We start from the raw sequence: 14,918 nt of genomic DNA on the forward strand, positions 1-14,918 counted from the left end.
TGGCATGGGGAAATAGAGTGGAAGAGAAATAGCGGAAGACTGTGTGGAATGGTAAATGCGAGAGAGGCACGTAAGGACAGAGATAAGTGGAGACTTTTGCTAAGGCCACCCCCTTGATGGGAGTTCCTGAAGGGAATAGGTATCAGAGTTATAGATAGATAGATAGATAGGTAGGTAGGTTGATAGATAGATAAATAGATATGACTTACTCCAACTTAGTAAACTGTAGCAAGGGTGGATATGTCTTTTATTGTGTTCGCTGCAGCTGGGGTGTATATGACTCAGTCGAGTTTCTCTGTTTCCTGCAGCTACAGCACATATTTACCGCTATTGAAAAAAAAGGAAACGTCCATTTCAGCTGCCAGGTTATGGCGTAGGGGATAACTAAAGGTTTTCAACGCCTCCGTGGCTGGCATTCATCAGAAAGCCGAGGACGTCTGACACAACAGGGACAAGCGATCCTGCCGAGCCACTTGACACAACGGGAGAAGAAACGTCGGAAAGTGGAGCGAGGCGCCTCTCTTCTGGACTCACCAGAACCATGGCAGCAGTCTCTTGTGGAGGCTTCTGCGGAAACTCCAAGGTCGAGGTGGGAGACAGGGGTGGTGGGAGTTGTGCCAGGGGACGTGGGGGTGGAAATAGTACCTGGGGAGAGGAGGATTGGGAATTCCAAGCGACAGGGTGGTGGGAGTGGAGGCAGGAGACGGAGTGGTGGGAGGAGAGCCAAGAGACGGGGTGCTGGGTGAAGCAGGGGAAGGGGTAGTGGGAGGAGTGCCAGGTGACTGGTTCTGGTTGGTGGGAGGAGAGCCAGGGGACCGGGTGGTGGGATGATAACCGGGGGAGTGGGTGGTGGGAGAAGTTCCCGGGGAAGGGGTGGTGGAAGTTGGCGAGAACGGAGTAGTGGGAGAAGAGACAGGGGACGGGGTACTGGGAGAATTTCCTGGGATGGGATTGGTACAGGAAGTTCTAGAACCTCGTGGGTCACGATTGGAGTTTCCTCTGGAACCTCCTGGGTCACCAATGGAGTTTCCTCTGGAACCTCCTGGGTCACCAATGGAGTGTCCTCTGCAACCTCCAGTGTGGTGACTGGTGTGCCCTGTGGAACCTCCAAGGTCGAGACAGGAGTTTCCTGTGGAACCTCCATGGTTGTGTGTTGTTCTACTATTTCATGAGCCTGGGTACAAGTGGAATCAACCACTTGCTGTTGGTGGCGTCGGCGTCCTCGGGGAATTCTTTGGGGTTTGGGTTCCAACAGTTCCCAGAACCTGGGCCTTTCTACATGGCCGAGAGTTTCGTCAATTTCGTAATCAACCACTTGTTGCTGTTGGTGGCGTTGCTGTTGGTGGCGTTTCTGTTGGTGGCGTCGACGTCTTCGGGGAATTCTTTGGGGTTTGGGTTCCAACAGTTCACAGAACCTGGGTCTTTCTACATGGCCAATAGTTTCGTCCATTGCTATCTATAATCTCCAACTCTTAACCTTCAGAAGATGAAAAGAACTCATTACAAAGTATATCCTGGATACCTTGGGAAATATAGTGGATTTCAACTCTCAGTTAGTAGTGTAGTTATATTTTTGAAACAAAAATCTCGAAAGATAGACTGAGACATTCTTAGGTCATTGATGTTTGGTATTGGATCTTTGGGGGCACTGAGGGAACGATAGCGAAGATAGGAAATGCCTTCTTCTATAGGTAATGTGTATGTGGCACCTCAGACTGGGAATGTATAGATAAATATTTGTTAGATATGTACACTACTGGGAATGTAAAAAGAATACTGCACTAGAAGTATGTTGATTACTAAAGTGACTGTAATCCAGTTGCTATAGTGGAGATATAATCAGGAAGTTATTTGAATCTAGTATTAAAGATATAGAAATGCTGTTACTGTAATCTCAGTGGTAGTGAAGATACCGTGAGGTGGTCACTGTTGTCCAATTGTTCGTGAAGATACAGTAAGGAAGATATTCTAATGCAATTTTATTGATATAGTAATGCCGTTACTATAATCTCAGTGGTAGTGAAGATACAGTGGTATGGTCATTGTAGTGGAGATTTTCGTGTAGATTCATTAAGGAATATATTCTAATCCAGTTTCATGTATATAGTAATGAATTTACTGAAATTTCAGTGGTAGTGAAGATACAGTATAACGATCACTGTTGTCTAGATGTTTATAGTGGAGATACAGTAAGTTATTCTAATGCAGTTTTAAGGATATAGTAATGCAATTACTGTAATCTCAGTGGTAGTGAAGATACAGTATGGTCACTGTTGTCTAGATGTTTATAGTGGAGATACAGTAAGTTATTCTAATGCAGTTTTAAGGATATAGTAATGCAGTTATTGTAATCTCAGTGGTAGTGAAGATACAGTATGAAGGTCACTGTTGTCTAGATGTTTATAGTGGAGATACAGTAAGTTATTCTAATGCAGTTTTAAGGATATAGTAATGCAGTTACTGTAATCTCAGTGGTAGTGAAGATACATTAGGACGGTTGCTGTTGTCCAGTTGTTATTAAAGGTACAGTAATGAAATGGAATGTTATAAAGCTAATAGAGGAAAGAAAATAGATGACAATCTAGTGAAAATAAGACATTACATTGGAAGAAGGTGAAAAAAGGAAAGACTTGGATGTAAGAGTTGAAATATAACTATGAGAATTGAGGAAGGGAGTTGCTGAATCAAAAGAAGGAAGAAAAATGAAAATGGAGAGACAATTTTGAAGAAGATATCAATATGGGAGAAGGCGTAGCAACAGGGCATTAGAAAGGGCATTAGAAAGGGTACAAATGAAATTGAATGAAGGAAAGATAGCTGGAATGAAGGAAAGATAGTGGTTGATTACGCAATTGACGAAACTAACGGCCATGTAGAAAGGCCCAGGTTCTGGGAACTGTTGGAACCCAAACCCCAAAGAATTCCCCGAGGACGCCGACGCCACCAACAGCAAGTGGTTGATTCCACTTGTACCCAGGCTCATGAAATAGTAGAACAACACACAACCATGGAGGTTCCACAGGAAACTCCAATTACGACCTTGGAGGTTCCACAGGAATCTCCTGTCTCGATCTTGGAGGTTCCAAAGGACACACCAGTCACCACACTGGAGGTTGCAGAGGACACTCCATTGGTGACCCAGGAGGTTTCACAGGAAACTCCATTCGTGACCCAGGAGGTTCCAGAGGAAACTCCAATCGTGACCCACGAGGTTCTAGAACTTCCTGTACCAATCCCATCCCAGGAACTTCTCCCACTACCCCGTTCCGTGGATATTCTCCCAGTACCCCGTCCCCTGTCTCTTCTCCCACTACTCCGTTCTCGACAACTTCCACCACCCCTTCCCCGGGAACTTCTCCTCCCACCACCCACTCCCCCAGTAATCATCCCACCACCCGGTCCCCTGGCTCTCCTCCCACCAACCAGAACCAGTCACCTGGCTCTCCTCCCACTACTCCTTCCCCTGCTTCACCCAGCACCCCGTCTCTTGGCTCTCCTCCCACCACTCCGTCTCCTGCCTCCACTCCCACCACCCTGTCGCTTGGAATTCCCAATCCTCCTCTCCCCAGGTACTATTTCCACCCCCACGTCCCCTGGCACAACTACCACCACCACCCCTGTCTCCCGCCTCGACCTTAGAGTTTCCGCAGAAGCCTCCACAAGAGACTGCTGCCATGGATCTGGTGAGTCCAGAAGAGAGGCGCCTCGCTCCACTTTCCGACGTTTCTTCTCCCGTTGTCTCAAGTGGCTCGGCAAGATCGCTTGTCCCTGTTGTGTCAGACGCCCTCGGCTTTCTGATGAATGCAAGCCACGGAGGCGTTGAAAACCTTTAGTTATCCCCTACGCCATAACCTGGCAGCTAAAATGGACGTTTCCTTTTCTTTTTCAATAGCGGTAAATATGTGCTGTAGCTGCAGGAGACCGAGAAACTCGACTGAGTCATATACACCCCAGCTGCAGCGAACACAATAAAAGAAAAGACATATCCACCCTTGCTACACTTTACTAAGTTGGAGTAAGTCATATCTATTTATCTGCCTACCTATCTATCTATCTATCTATCTATCTATCTATAACTCTGATACCTATTCCCTTCAGGAACTCCCATCAAGGGGGTGGCCTTAGCAAAAGTCTCCACTTATCTCTGTCCTTACGTGCCTCTCTCGCATATACCATTCCACACATTCTTCCGCTAGTTCTCTTCCACTCTATTTCCCCATGCCAGTCACGGTCTTCCTTTCACACGACCCCCCTTCTCTTTCACTCTGATTCCCCATCTCACTGGTGGTCTTCCTCTCACATCAAAACCTTTCACTTTACTATCACACACTCTCTGTAAACTTCCCATCTTCCATTCCACCCACCAGCCCAAACTAACTCAAAATATGTTTCATCTAGTCTACCACTCCACAATTCATTCCACTGGCATTCCCTGTCATACCAGATCTCTCATACACCCCCTCATTTCTTACTTCACTCCATCTAGTCATACCACACGCTCCTGTCATATAGCTTATTTCCACAGCCTGGATTCTTAGTCTATCTGACTCATTCTTTGTACGGATGCTTCTAACAACTTGCCTCCCGTACCATATATAATTAATACCTTCCACGGAGAGTCTCTATCAACTCTATCACATGCCTTCTCCAGATCCATAAACGCTACATACAAATTTATTTGCTTTTCTATTTCTCACATACATTCTTCAAAGCAAAGACCTGATCCACACATCCTCTACCACTTCTGAAACCACACTGTTCTTCCCCAATCTGATGCTCTGTACATACCTTCACCCTCTCAGCCAATACCCTCCAATATAATTTCCTAGGAATACTCAACAAACATACCTCTCTAATTTGAGCACTCACTTTTATCACCTTTGCCTTTGCACAGTGGCACTTTGCAAGCATTCCGCCAATCCTCAGGCACCTCACCACGAGTCATACATACATTAAATAACCTTACCAACCAGTCATTAATACAGTAACCCCTTTTTTAATAAAGTCCACTGCAATACCATCCAAACCCGCTGCGTTGCCGGCTTTTCATATTTGGGTGTAAGGGGACAGCTGTTAGATGGTATGAAAGCCTTGTATAGAGGAACAAATACATTTGTAAGAGTGGATTGAGAGAAGTGAACTAGTTTTGGTATACACTTTGGTATGAGGTGGAGCTGTGTGATGCCACTGTGGCGTTTTAACATAAGTAGAATAATGTAATAATGGATGAAAGCCAAACAAAGATGAAGGGGTATAGGGAGTGAGTGTGGTGGTGAGGTTTGCTGGCAAATGAGAAGCCTCACTGTGGATATTATTGTTGTTGTTGTTAAGCAGGAAGAGTTCCAGAAGTTGTCAGTGCATTTTATGATGTCTTGTAAGCATAGGTCATTGACGGTAGATATGATCAAAAGTAAAATGTGATGCTGTTTGAAATATAACAGAGCTAAAATATAGTTTTTGCAAAGCCCCATACAGTGACAGAAGAAAGTGTACTTAACTGTGTTATAGATATGGGGGAAGAAAGACTGGAAAAGGTGAGATTATTTAAGTATTTGGGAGCAAATTTTGATGAGTTTGGTGATATGGTAGGAGAGATACAGAAGAGAATAGTAGAGGGTAGAAGAGGTATCAGCTCCCTTAATAGAACAAAGTAGAGGTGTATGGAAGTGAAGAAAGATTAAGGAACAGCATAGTCCTCTCGACGGTAACCCTTGCATCCGAAACATGTACAAAGAATGAGTCAGAAAGACCAAGAATCTAGGCTGTGGAAATGAGCTATATGATAGGAGCGTGTGGTATGACTAGATGGGGTGAAGTAAGAAATGAGTGGGGGGGGGGGGTGTATGAGAGATCTGGCATGACAGGGAATGCCAATGGAATGAATTGTGGAGTGGTAGACTAGGTGAAACATATTTTGAGGTGGTTTGGGCTGGTGGGTGGAATGGAAGATGGGAAGTTTACAGAGAGGGTGTGATAGGAAAGTGAAAGGGGTTGATGTGAGAGGAAGACCACCAGTGAGATGGGGAATCAGAGTGAAAGAGAAGGGGGTTGGTGTGAAAGGAAAACCGTGACTGGCATGGGGAAATAGAGTGGAAGAGAAATAGCGGAAGACTGTGTGGAATGGTAAATGCGAGAGAGGCACGTAAGGACAGAGATAAGTGAAGACTTTTGCTAAGGCCACCCCCTTGATGGGAGTTCCTGAAGGGAATAGGTATCAGAGTTATAGATAGATAGATAGATAGATAGGTAGGTAGGTAGATAGATAGATAAATAGATATGACTTACTCCAACTTAGTAAACTGTAGCAAGGGTGGATATGTCTTTTGTTTTATTATGTTCGCTGCAGCTGGGGTGTATATGACTCAGTCGAGTTTCTCTTTTTCCTGCAGCTACAGCACATAATTACCGCTATTGAAAAAAAAAAGGAAACGTCCATTTCAGCAGCCAGGTTATGGCGTAGGGGATAACTAAAGGTTTTCAACGCCTCCGTGGCTGGCATTCATCAGAAAGCCGAGGACGTCTGACACAACAGGGACAAGCGATCCTGCCGAGCCACTTGACACAACGGGAGAAGAAACGTCGGAAAGTGGAGCGAGGCACCTCTCTTCTGGACTCACCAGATCCATGGCAGCAGTCTCTTGTGGAGGCTTCTGCGGAAACTCCAAGGTCGAGGTGGGAGACAGGGGTGGTGGGAGTTGTGCCAGGGGACGTGGGGGTGGAAATAGTACCTGGGGAGAGGAGGATTGGGAATTCCAAGCGACAGGGTGGTGGGAGTGGAGGCAGGAGACGGAGTGGTGGGAGGAGAGCCAAGAGACGGGGTGCTGGGTGAAGCAGGGGAAGGGGTAGTGGGAGGAGTGCCAGGTGACTGGTTCTGGTTGGTGGGAGGAGAGCCAGGGGACCGGGTGGTGGGATGATAACCGGGGGAGTGGGTGGTGGGAGAAGTTCCCGGGGAAGGGGTGGTGGAAGTTGGCGAGAACGGAGTAGTGGGAGAAGAGACAGGGGACGGGGTACTGGGAGAATTTCCTGGGATGGGATTGGTACAGGAAGTTCTAGAACCTCGTGGGTCACGATTGGAGTTTCCTCTGGAACCTCCTGGGTCACCAATGGAGTTTCCTCTGGAACCTCCTGGGTCACCAATGGAGTGTCCTCTGCAACCTCCAGTGTGGTGACTGGTGTGCCCTGTGGAACCTCCAAGGTCGAGACAGGAGTTTCCTGTGGAACCTCCATGGTTGTGTGTTGTTCTACTATTTCATGAGCCTGGGTACAAGTGGAATCAACCACTTGCTGTTGGTGGCGTCGGCGTCCTCGGGGAATTCTTTGGGGTTTGGGTTCCAACAGTTCCCAGAACCTCGGCCTTTCTACATGGCCGAGAGTTTCGTCAATTTCGTAATCAACCACTTGTTGCTGTTGGTGGCGTTGCTGTTGGTGGCGTTTCTGTTGGTGGCGTCGACGTCTTCGGGGAATTCTTTGGGGTTTGGGTTCCAACAGTTCACAGAACCTGGGTCTTTCTACATGGCCAATAGTTTCGTCCATTGCTATCTATAATCTCCAACTCTTAACCTTCAGAAGATGAAAAGAACTCATTACAAAGTATATCCTGGATACCTTGGGAAATATAGTGGATTTCAACTCTCAGTTAGTAGTGTAGTTATATTTTTGAAACAAAAATCTCGAAAGATAGACTGAGACATTCTTAGGTCATTGATGTTTGGTATTGGATCTTTGGGGGCACTGAGGGAACGATAGCGAAGATAGGAAATGCCTTCTTCTATAGGTAATGTGTATGTGGCACCTCAGACTGGGAATGTATAGATAAATATTTGTTAGATATGTACACTACTGGGAATGTAAAAAGAATACTGCACTAGAAGTATGTTGATTACTAAAGTGACTGTAATCCAGTTGCTATAGTGGAGATATAATCAGGAAGTTATTTGAATCTAGTATTAAAGATATAGAAATGCTGTTACTGTAATCTCAGTGGTAGTGAAGATACCGTGAGGTGGTCACTGTTGTCCAATTGTTCGTGAAGATACAGTAAGGAAGATATTCTAATGCAATTTTATTGATATAGTAATGCCGTTACTATAATCTCAGTGGTAGTGAAGATACAGTGGTATGGTCATTGTAGTGGAGATTTTCGTGTAGATTCATTAAGGAATATATTCTAATCCAGTTTCATGTATATAGTAATGAATTTACTGAAATTTCAGTGGTAGTGAAGATACAGTATAACGATCACTGTTGTCTAGATGTTTATAGTGGAGATACAGTAAGTTATTCTAATGCAGTTTTAAGGATATAGTAATGCAATTACTGTAATCTCAGTGGTAGTGAAGATACAGTATGGTCACTGTTGTCTAGATGTTTATAGTGGAGATACAGTAAGTTATTCTAATGCAGTTTTAAGGATATAGTAATGCAGTTATTGTAATCTCAGTGGTAGTGAAGATACAGTATGAAGGTCACTGTTGTCTAGATGTTTATAGTGGAGATACAGTAAGTTATTCTAATGCAGTTTTAAGGATATAGTAATGCAGTTACTGTAATCTCAGTGGTAGTGAAGATACATTAGGACGGTTGCTGTTGTCCAGTTGTTATTAAAGGTACAGTAATGAAATGGAATGTTATAAAGCTAATAGAGGAAAGAAAATAGATGACAATCTAGTGAAAATAAGACATTACATTGGAAGAAGGTGAAAAAAGGAAAGACTTGGATGTAAGAGTTGAAATATAACTATGAGAATTGAGGAAGGGAGTTGCTGAATCAAAAGAAGGAAGAAAAATGAAAATGGAGAGACAATTTTGAAGAAGATATCAATATGGGAGAAGGCGTAGCAACAGGGCATTAGAAAGGGCATTAGAAAGGGGACAAATGAAACTGAATGAAGGAAAGATAGCTGGAATGAAGGAAAGATAGTGGTTGATTACGCAATTGACGAAACTAACGGCCATGTAGAAAGGCCCAGGTTCTGGGAACTGTTGGAACCCAAACCCCAAAGAATTCCCCGAGGACGCCGACGCCACCAACAGCAAGTGGTTGATTCCACTTGTACCCAGGCTCATGAAATAGTAGAACAACACACAACCATGGAGGTTCCACAGGAAACTCCAATTACGACCTTGGAGGTTCCACAGGAATCTCCTGTCTCGATCTTGGAGGTTCCAAAGGACACACCAGTCACCACACTGGAGGTTGCAGAGGACACTCCATTGGTGACCCAGGAGGTTTCACAGGAAACTCCATTCGTGACCCAGGAGGTTCCAGAGGAAACTCCAATCGTGACCCACGAGGTTCTAGAACTTCCTGTACCAATCCCATCCCAGGAACTTCTCCCACTACCCCGTTCCGTGGATATTCTCCCAGTACCCCGTCCCCTGTCTCTTCTCCCACTACTCCGTTCTCGACAACTTCCACCACCCCTTCCCCGGGAACTTCTCCTCCCACCACCCACTCCCCCAGTAATCATCCCACCACCCGGTCCCCTGGCTCTCCTCCCACCAACCAGAACCAGTCACCTGGCTCTCCTCCCACTACTCCTTCCCCTGCTTCACCCAGCACCCCGTCTCTTGGCTCTCCTCCCACCACTCCGTCTCCTGCCTCCACTCCCACCACCCTGTCGCTTGGAATTCCCAATCCTCCTCTCCCCAGGTACTATTTCCACCCCCACGTCCCCTGGCACAACTACCACCACCACCCCTGTCTCCCGCCTCGACCTTAGAGTTTCCGCAGAAGCCTCCACAAGAGACTGCTGCCATGGATCTGGTGAGTCCAGAAGAGAGGCGCCTCGCTCCACTTTCCGACGTTTCTTCTCCCGTTGTCTCAAGTGGCTCGGCAAGATCGCTTGTCCCTGTTGTGTCAGACGCCCTCGGCTTTCTGATGAATGCAAGCCACGGAGGCGTTGAAAACCTTTAGTTATCCCCTACGCCATAACCTGGCAGCTAAAATGGACGTTTCCTTTTCTTTTTCAATACCGGTAAATATGTGCTGTAGCTGCAGGAGACCGAGAAACTCGACTGAGTCATATACACCCCAGCTGCAGCGAACACAATAAAAGAAAAGACATATCCACCCTTGCTACACTTTACTAAGTTGGAGTAAGTCATATCTATTTATCTGCCTGTCTATCTATCTATCTATCTATCTATCTATCTATAACTCTGATACCTATTCCCTTCAGGAACTCCCATCAAGGGGGTGGCCTTAGCAAAAGTCTCCACTTATCTCTGTCCTTACGTGCCTCTCTCGCATATACCATTCCACACATTCTTCCGCTAGTTCTCTTCACCTCTATTTCCCCATGCCAGTCACGGTCTTCCTTTCACACGACCCCCCTTCTCTTTCACTCTGATTCCCCATCTCACTGGTGGTCTTCCTCTCACATCAAAACCTTTCACTTTACTATCACACACTCTCTGTAAACTTCCCATCTTCCATTCCACCCACCAGCCCAAACTAACTCAAAATATGTTTCATCTAGTCTACCACTCCACAATTCATTCCACTGGCATTCCCTGTCATACCAGATCTCTCATACACCCCCTCATTTCTTACTTCACTCCATCTAGTCATACCACACGCTCCTGTCATATAGCTTATTTCCACAGCCTGGATTCTTAGTCTATCTGACTCATTCTTTGTACGGATGCTTCTAACAACTTGCCTCCCGTACCATATATAATTAATACCTTCCACGGAGAGTCTCTATCAACTCTATCACATGCCTTCTCCAGATCCATAAACGCTACATACAAATTTATTTGCTTTTCTATTTCTCACATACATTCTTCAAAGCAAAGACCTGATCCACACATCCTCTACCACTTCTGAAACCACACTGTTCTTCCCCAATATGATGCTCTGTACATACCTTCACCCTCTCAGCCAATACCCTCCAATATAATTTCCTAGGAATACTCAACAAACATACCTCTCTAATTTGAGCACTCACTTTTATCACCTTTGCCTTTGCACAGTGGCACTTTGCAAGCATTCCGCCAATCCTCAGGCACCTCACCACGAGTCATACATACATTAAATAACCTTACCAACCAGTCATTAATACAGTAACCCCTTTTTTAATAAAGTCCACTGCAATACCATCCAAACCCGCTGCGTTGCCGGCTTTTCATATCTGGGTGTAAGGGGACAGCTGTTAGATGGTATGAAAGCCTTGTATAGAGGAACAAATACATTTGTAAGAGTGGATTGAGAGAAGTGAACTAGTTTTGGTATACACTTTGGTATGAGGTGGAGCTGTGTGATGCCACTGTGGCGTTTTAACATAAGTAGAATAATGTAATAATGGATGAAAGCCAAACAAAGATGAAGGGGTATAGGGAGTGAGTGTGGTGGTGAGGTTTGCTGACAAATGAGAAGCCTCACTGTGGATATTATTGTTGTTGTTGTTAAGCAGGAAGAGTTCCAGAAGTTGTCAGTGCATTTTATGATGTCTTGTAAGCATAGGTCATTGACGGTAGATATGATCAAAAGTAAAATGTGATGCTGTTTGAAATATAACAGAGCTAAAATATAGTTTTTGCAAAGCCCCATACAGTGACAAGTGACAGAAGAAAGTGTACTTAACTGTGTTATAGATATGGGGGAAGAAAGACTGGAAAAGGTGAGATTATTTAAGTATTTGGGAGGAAATTTTGATGAGTTTGGTGATATGGTAGGAGAGATACAGAAGAGAATAGTAGAGGGTAGAAGAGGTATCAGCTCCCTTAATAGAACAAAGTAGAGGTGTATGGAAGTGAAGAAAGATTAAGGAACAGCATAGTCCTCTCGACGGTAACCCTTGCATCCGAAACATGTACAAAGAATGAGTCAGAAAGACCAAGAATCTAGGCTGTGGAAATGAGCTATATGATAGGAGCGTGTGGTATGACTAGATGGGGTGAAGTAAGAAATGAGTGGGGGGGGGGGTGTATGAGAGATCTGGCATGACAGGGAATGCCAATGGAATGAATTGTGGAGTGGTAGACTAGGTGAAACATATTTTGAGGTGGTTTGGGCTGGTAGGTGGAATGGAAGATGGGAAGTTTACAGAGAGGGTGTGATAGGAAAGTGAAAGGGGTTGATGTGAGAGGAAGACCACCAGTGAGATGGGGAATCAGAGTGAAAGAGAAGGGGGTTGGTGTGAAAGGATAACCGTGACTGGCATGGGGAAATAGAGTGGAAGAGAAATAGCGGAAGACTGTGTGGAATGGTAAATGCGAGAGAGGCACGTAAGGACAGAGATAAGTGAAGACTTTTGCTAAGGCCACCCCCTTGATGGGAGTTCCTGAAGGGAATAGGTATCAGAGTTATAGATAGATAGATAGATAGATAGGTAGGTAGGTAGATAGATAGATAAATAGATATGACTTACTCCAACTTAGTAAACTGTAGCAAGGGTGGATATGTCTTTTGTTTTATTATGTTCGCTGCAGCTGGGGTGTATATGACTCAGTCGAGTTTCTCTTTTTCCTGCAGCTACAGCACATAATTACCGCTATTGAAAAAAAAAAAGGAAACGTCCATTTCAGCAGCCAGGTTATGGCGTAGGGGATAACTAAAGGTTTTCAACGCCTCCGTGGCTGGCATTCATCAGAAAGCCGAGGACGTCTGACACAACAGGGACAAGCGATCCTGCCGAGCCACTTGACACAACGGGAGAAGAAACGTCGGAAAGTGGAGCGAGGCACCTCTCTTCTGGACTCACCAGATCCATGGCAGCAGTCTCTTGTGGAGGCTTCTGCGGAAACTCCAAGGTCGAGGTGGGAGACAGGGGTGGTGGGAGTTGTGCCAGGGGATGTGGGGGTGGAAACAGTACCTGGGGAGAGGAGGATTGGGAATTCCAAGCGACAGGGTGGTGGGAGTGGAGGCAGGAGACGGAGTGGTGGGAGGAGAGCCCAGAGACGGGGTGCTGGGTGAAGCAGGGGAAGGGGTAGTGGGAGGAGTGCCAGGTGACTGGTTCTGGTTGGTGGGAGGAGAGCCAGGGGACCGGGTGGTGGGATGATAACCGGGGGAATGGGTGGTGGGAGAAGTTCCCGGGGAAGGGGTGGTGGAAGTTGGCGAGAACGGAGTAGTGGGAGAAGAGACAGGGGACGGGGTACTGGGAGAATTTCCTGGGATGGGATTGGTACAGGAAGTTCTAGAACCTCGTGGGTCACGATTGGAGTTTCCTCTGGAACCTCCTGGGTCACCAATGGAGTTTCCTCTGGAACCTCCTGGGTCACCAATGGAGTGTCCTCTGCAACCTCCAGTGTGGTGACTGGTGTGACCTGTGGAACCTCCAAGGTTGAGACAGGAGTTTCCTGTGGAACCTCCATGGTTGTGTGTTGTTCTACTATTTCATGAGTCTGGGTACAAGTGGAATCAACCATTTGCTGTTGGTGGCGTCGGCGTCCTCGGGGAATTCTTTGGGGTTTGGGTTCCAACAGTTCCCAGAACCTCGGCCTTTCTACATGGCCGAGAGTTTCGTCAATTTCGTAATCAACCACTTGTTGCTGTTGGTGGCGTTGCTGTTGGTGGCGTTTCTGTTGGTGGCGTCGACGTCTTCGGGGAATTCTTTGGGGTTTGGGTTCCAACAGTTCACAGAACCTGGGTCTTTCTACATGGCCAATAGTTTCGTCCATTGCTATCTATAATCTCCAACTCTTAACCTTCAGAAGATGAAAAGAACTCATTACAAAGTATATCCTGGATACCTTGGGAAATATAGTGGATTTCAACTATCAGTTAGTAGTGTAGTTATATTTTTGAAACAAAATCTCGAAAGATAGACTGAGACATTCTTAGGTCATTGATGTTTGGTATTGGATCTTTGGGGGCACTGAGGGAACGATAGCGAAGATAGGAAATGCCTTCTTCTATAGGTAATGTGTCTGTGGGAAGCCAGACTAGGAATGTATGGATAAATATTTGTTATATATCTACACTACTGGGAATGTAAAAAGAATACTGCACTAGAATTATGTTGATTAATAAAGTGACTGTAATCCAGTTGCTATAGTGGAGATATAATCAGGAAGTTATTGGAATCCATTATTAAAGATATAGAAATGCTGTTACGGTAATCTCAGTGGTAGTGAAGATACCGTGAGGTGGTCACTGTTATCCCATTGTTGGTGAAGATACAGTAAGGAAGATATTCTAATGCAATTTTATTGATATAGTAATGCCGTTACTACAATCTCAGTGGTAGTGAAGATACAGTGGTTTGGTCATTGTAGTGGAGATTTCGTGTAGATTCATTACGGAATATATTCTAATCCAGTTTCATGTATATAGTAATGCATTTACTGAAATTTCAGTGGTAGTGAAGATACAGTATGACGATCACTGTTGTCTAGATGTTTATAGTGGAGATATAGTAATTTATTCTAATGCAGTTTTAAGGATATAGTAATGCAGTTACTGTAATGTCAGTGGTAGTGAAGATACAGTATGACGATCACTGTTGTCTAGATGTTTATAGTGGAGATACAGTAAGTTGTTCTAATGCAGTTTTAAGGATATAGTAATGCAGTTACTGTAATCTCAGTGGTAGTGAAGATACATTAGGACGGTTGCTGTTGTCCAGTTGTTATTAAAGGTACATTAATGAAGTGGAATGTTATAAAGCTAATAGAGGAAAGAATATAGATGACAATCTAGTGAAAATAAGACATTACATTGGAAGAAGGTGAAAAAAGGAAAGACTTCGATGTAAGAGTTGAAATATGACTATGAGAAGTGAGGAAGGGAGTTGCTGAATCAAAAGAAGGAAGAAAAATGAAAATGGAAAGACAACTTTGAAGAAGATATCAATATGGGAGAAGGCGTAGCAACAGTTATTATATGCATGGGTATGGAGAATAGAAGGAAAAGGATAAAAGTACAGTGGTCCTTAGCAAGAAGGGCACAAATGAAATTAAATGAAGGAAAGATA

The sequence above is a fragment of the Panulirus ornatus genome, chromosome 3, assembly GCF_036320965.1.
Source record: "Panulirus ornatus isolate Po-2019 chromosome 3, ASM3632096v1, whole genome shotgun sequence".
NCBI lineage: Eukaryota > Metazoa > Arthropoda > Malacostraca > Decapoda > Palinuridae > Panulirus > Panulirus ornatus.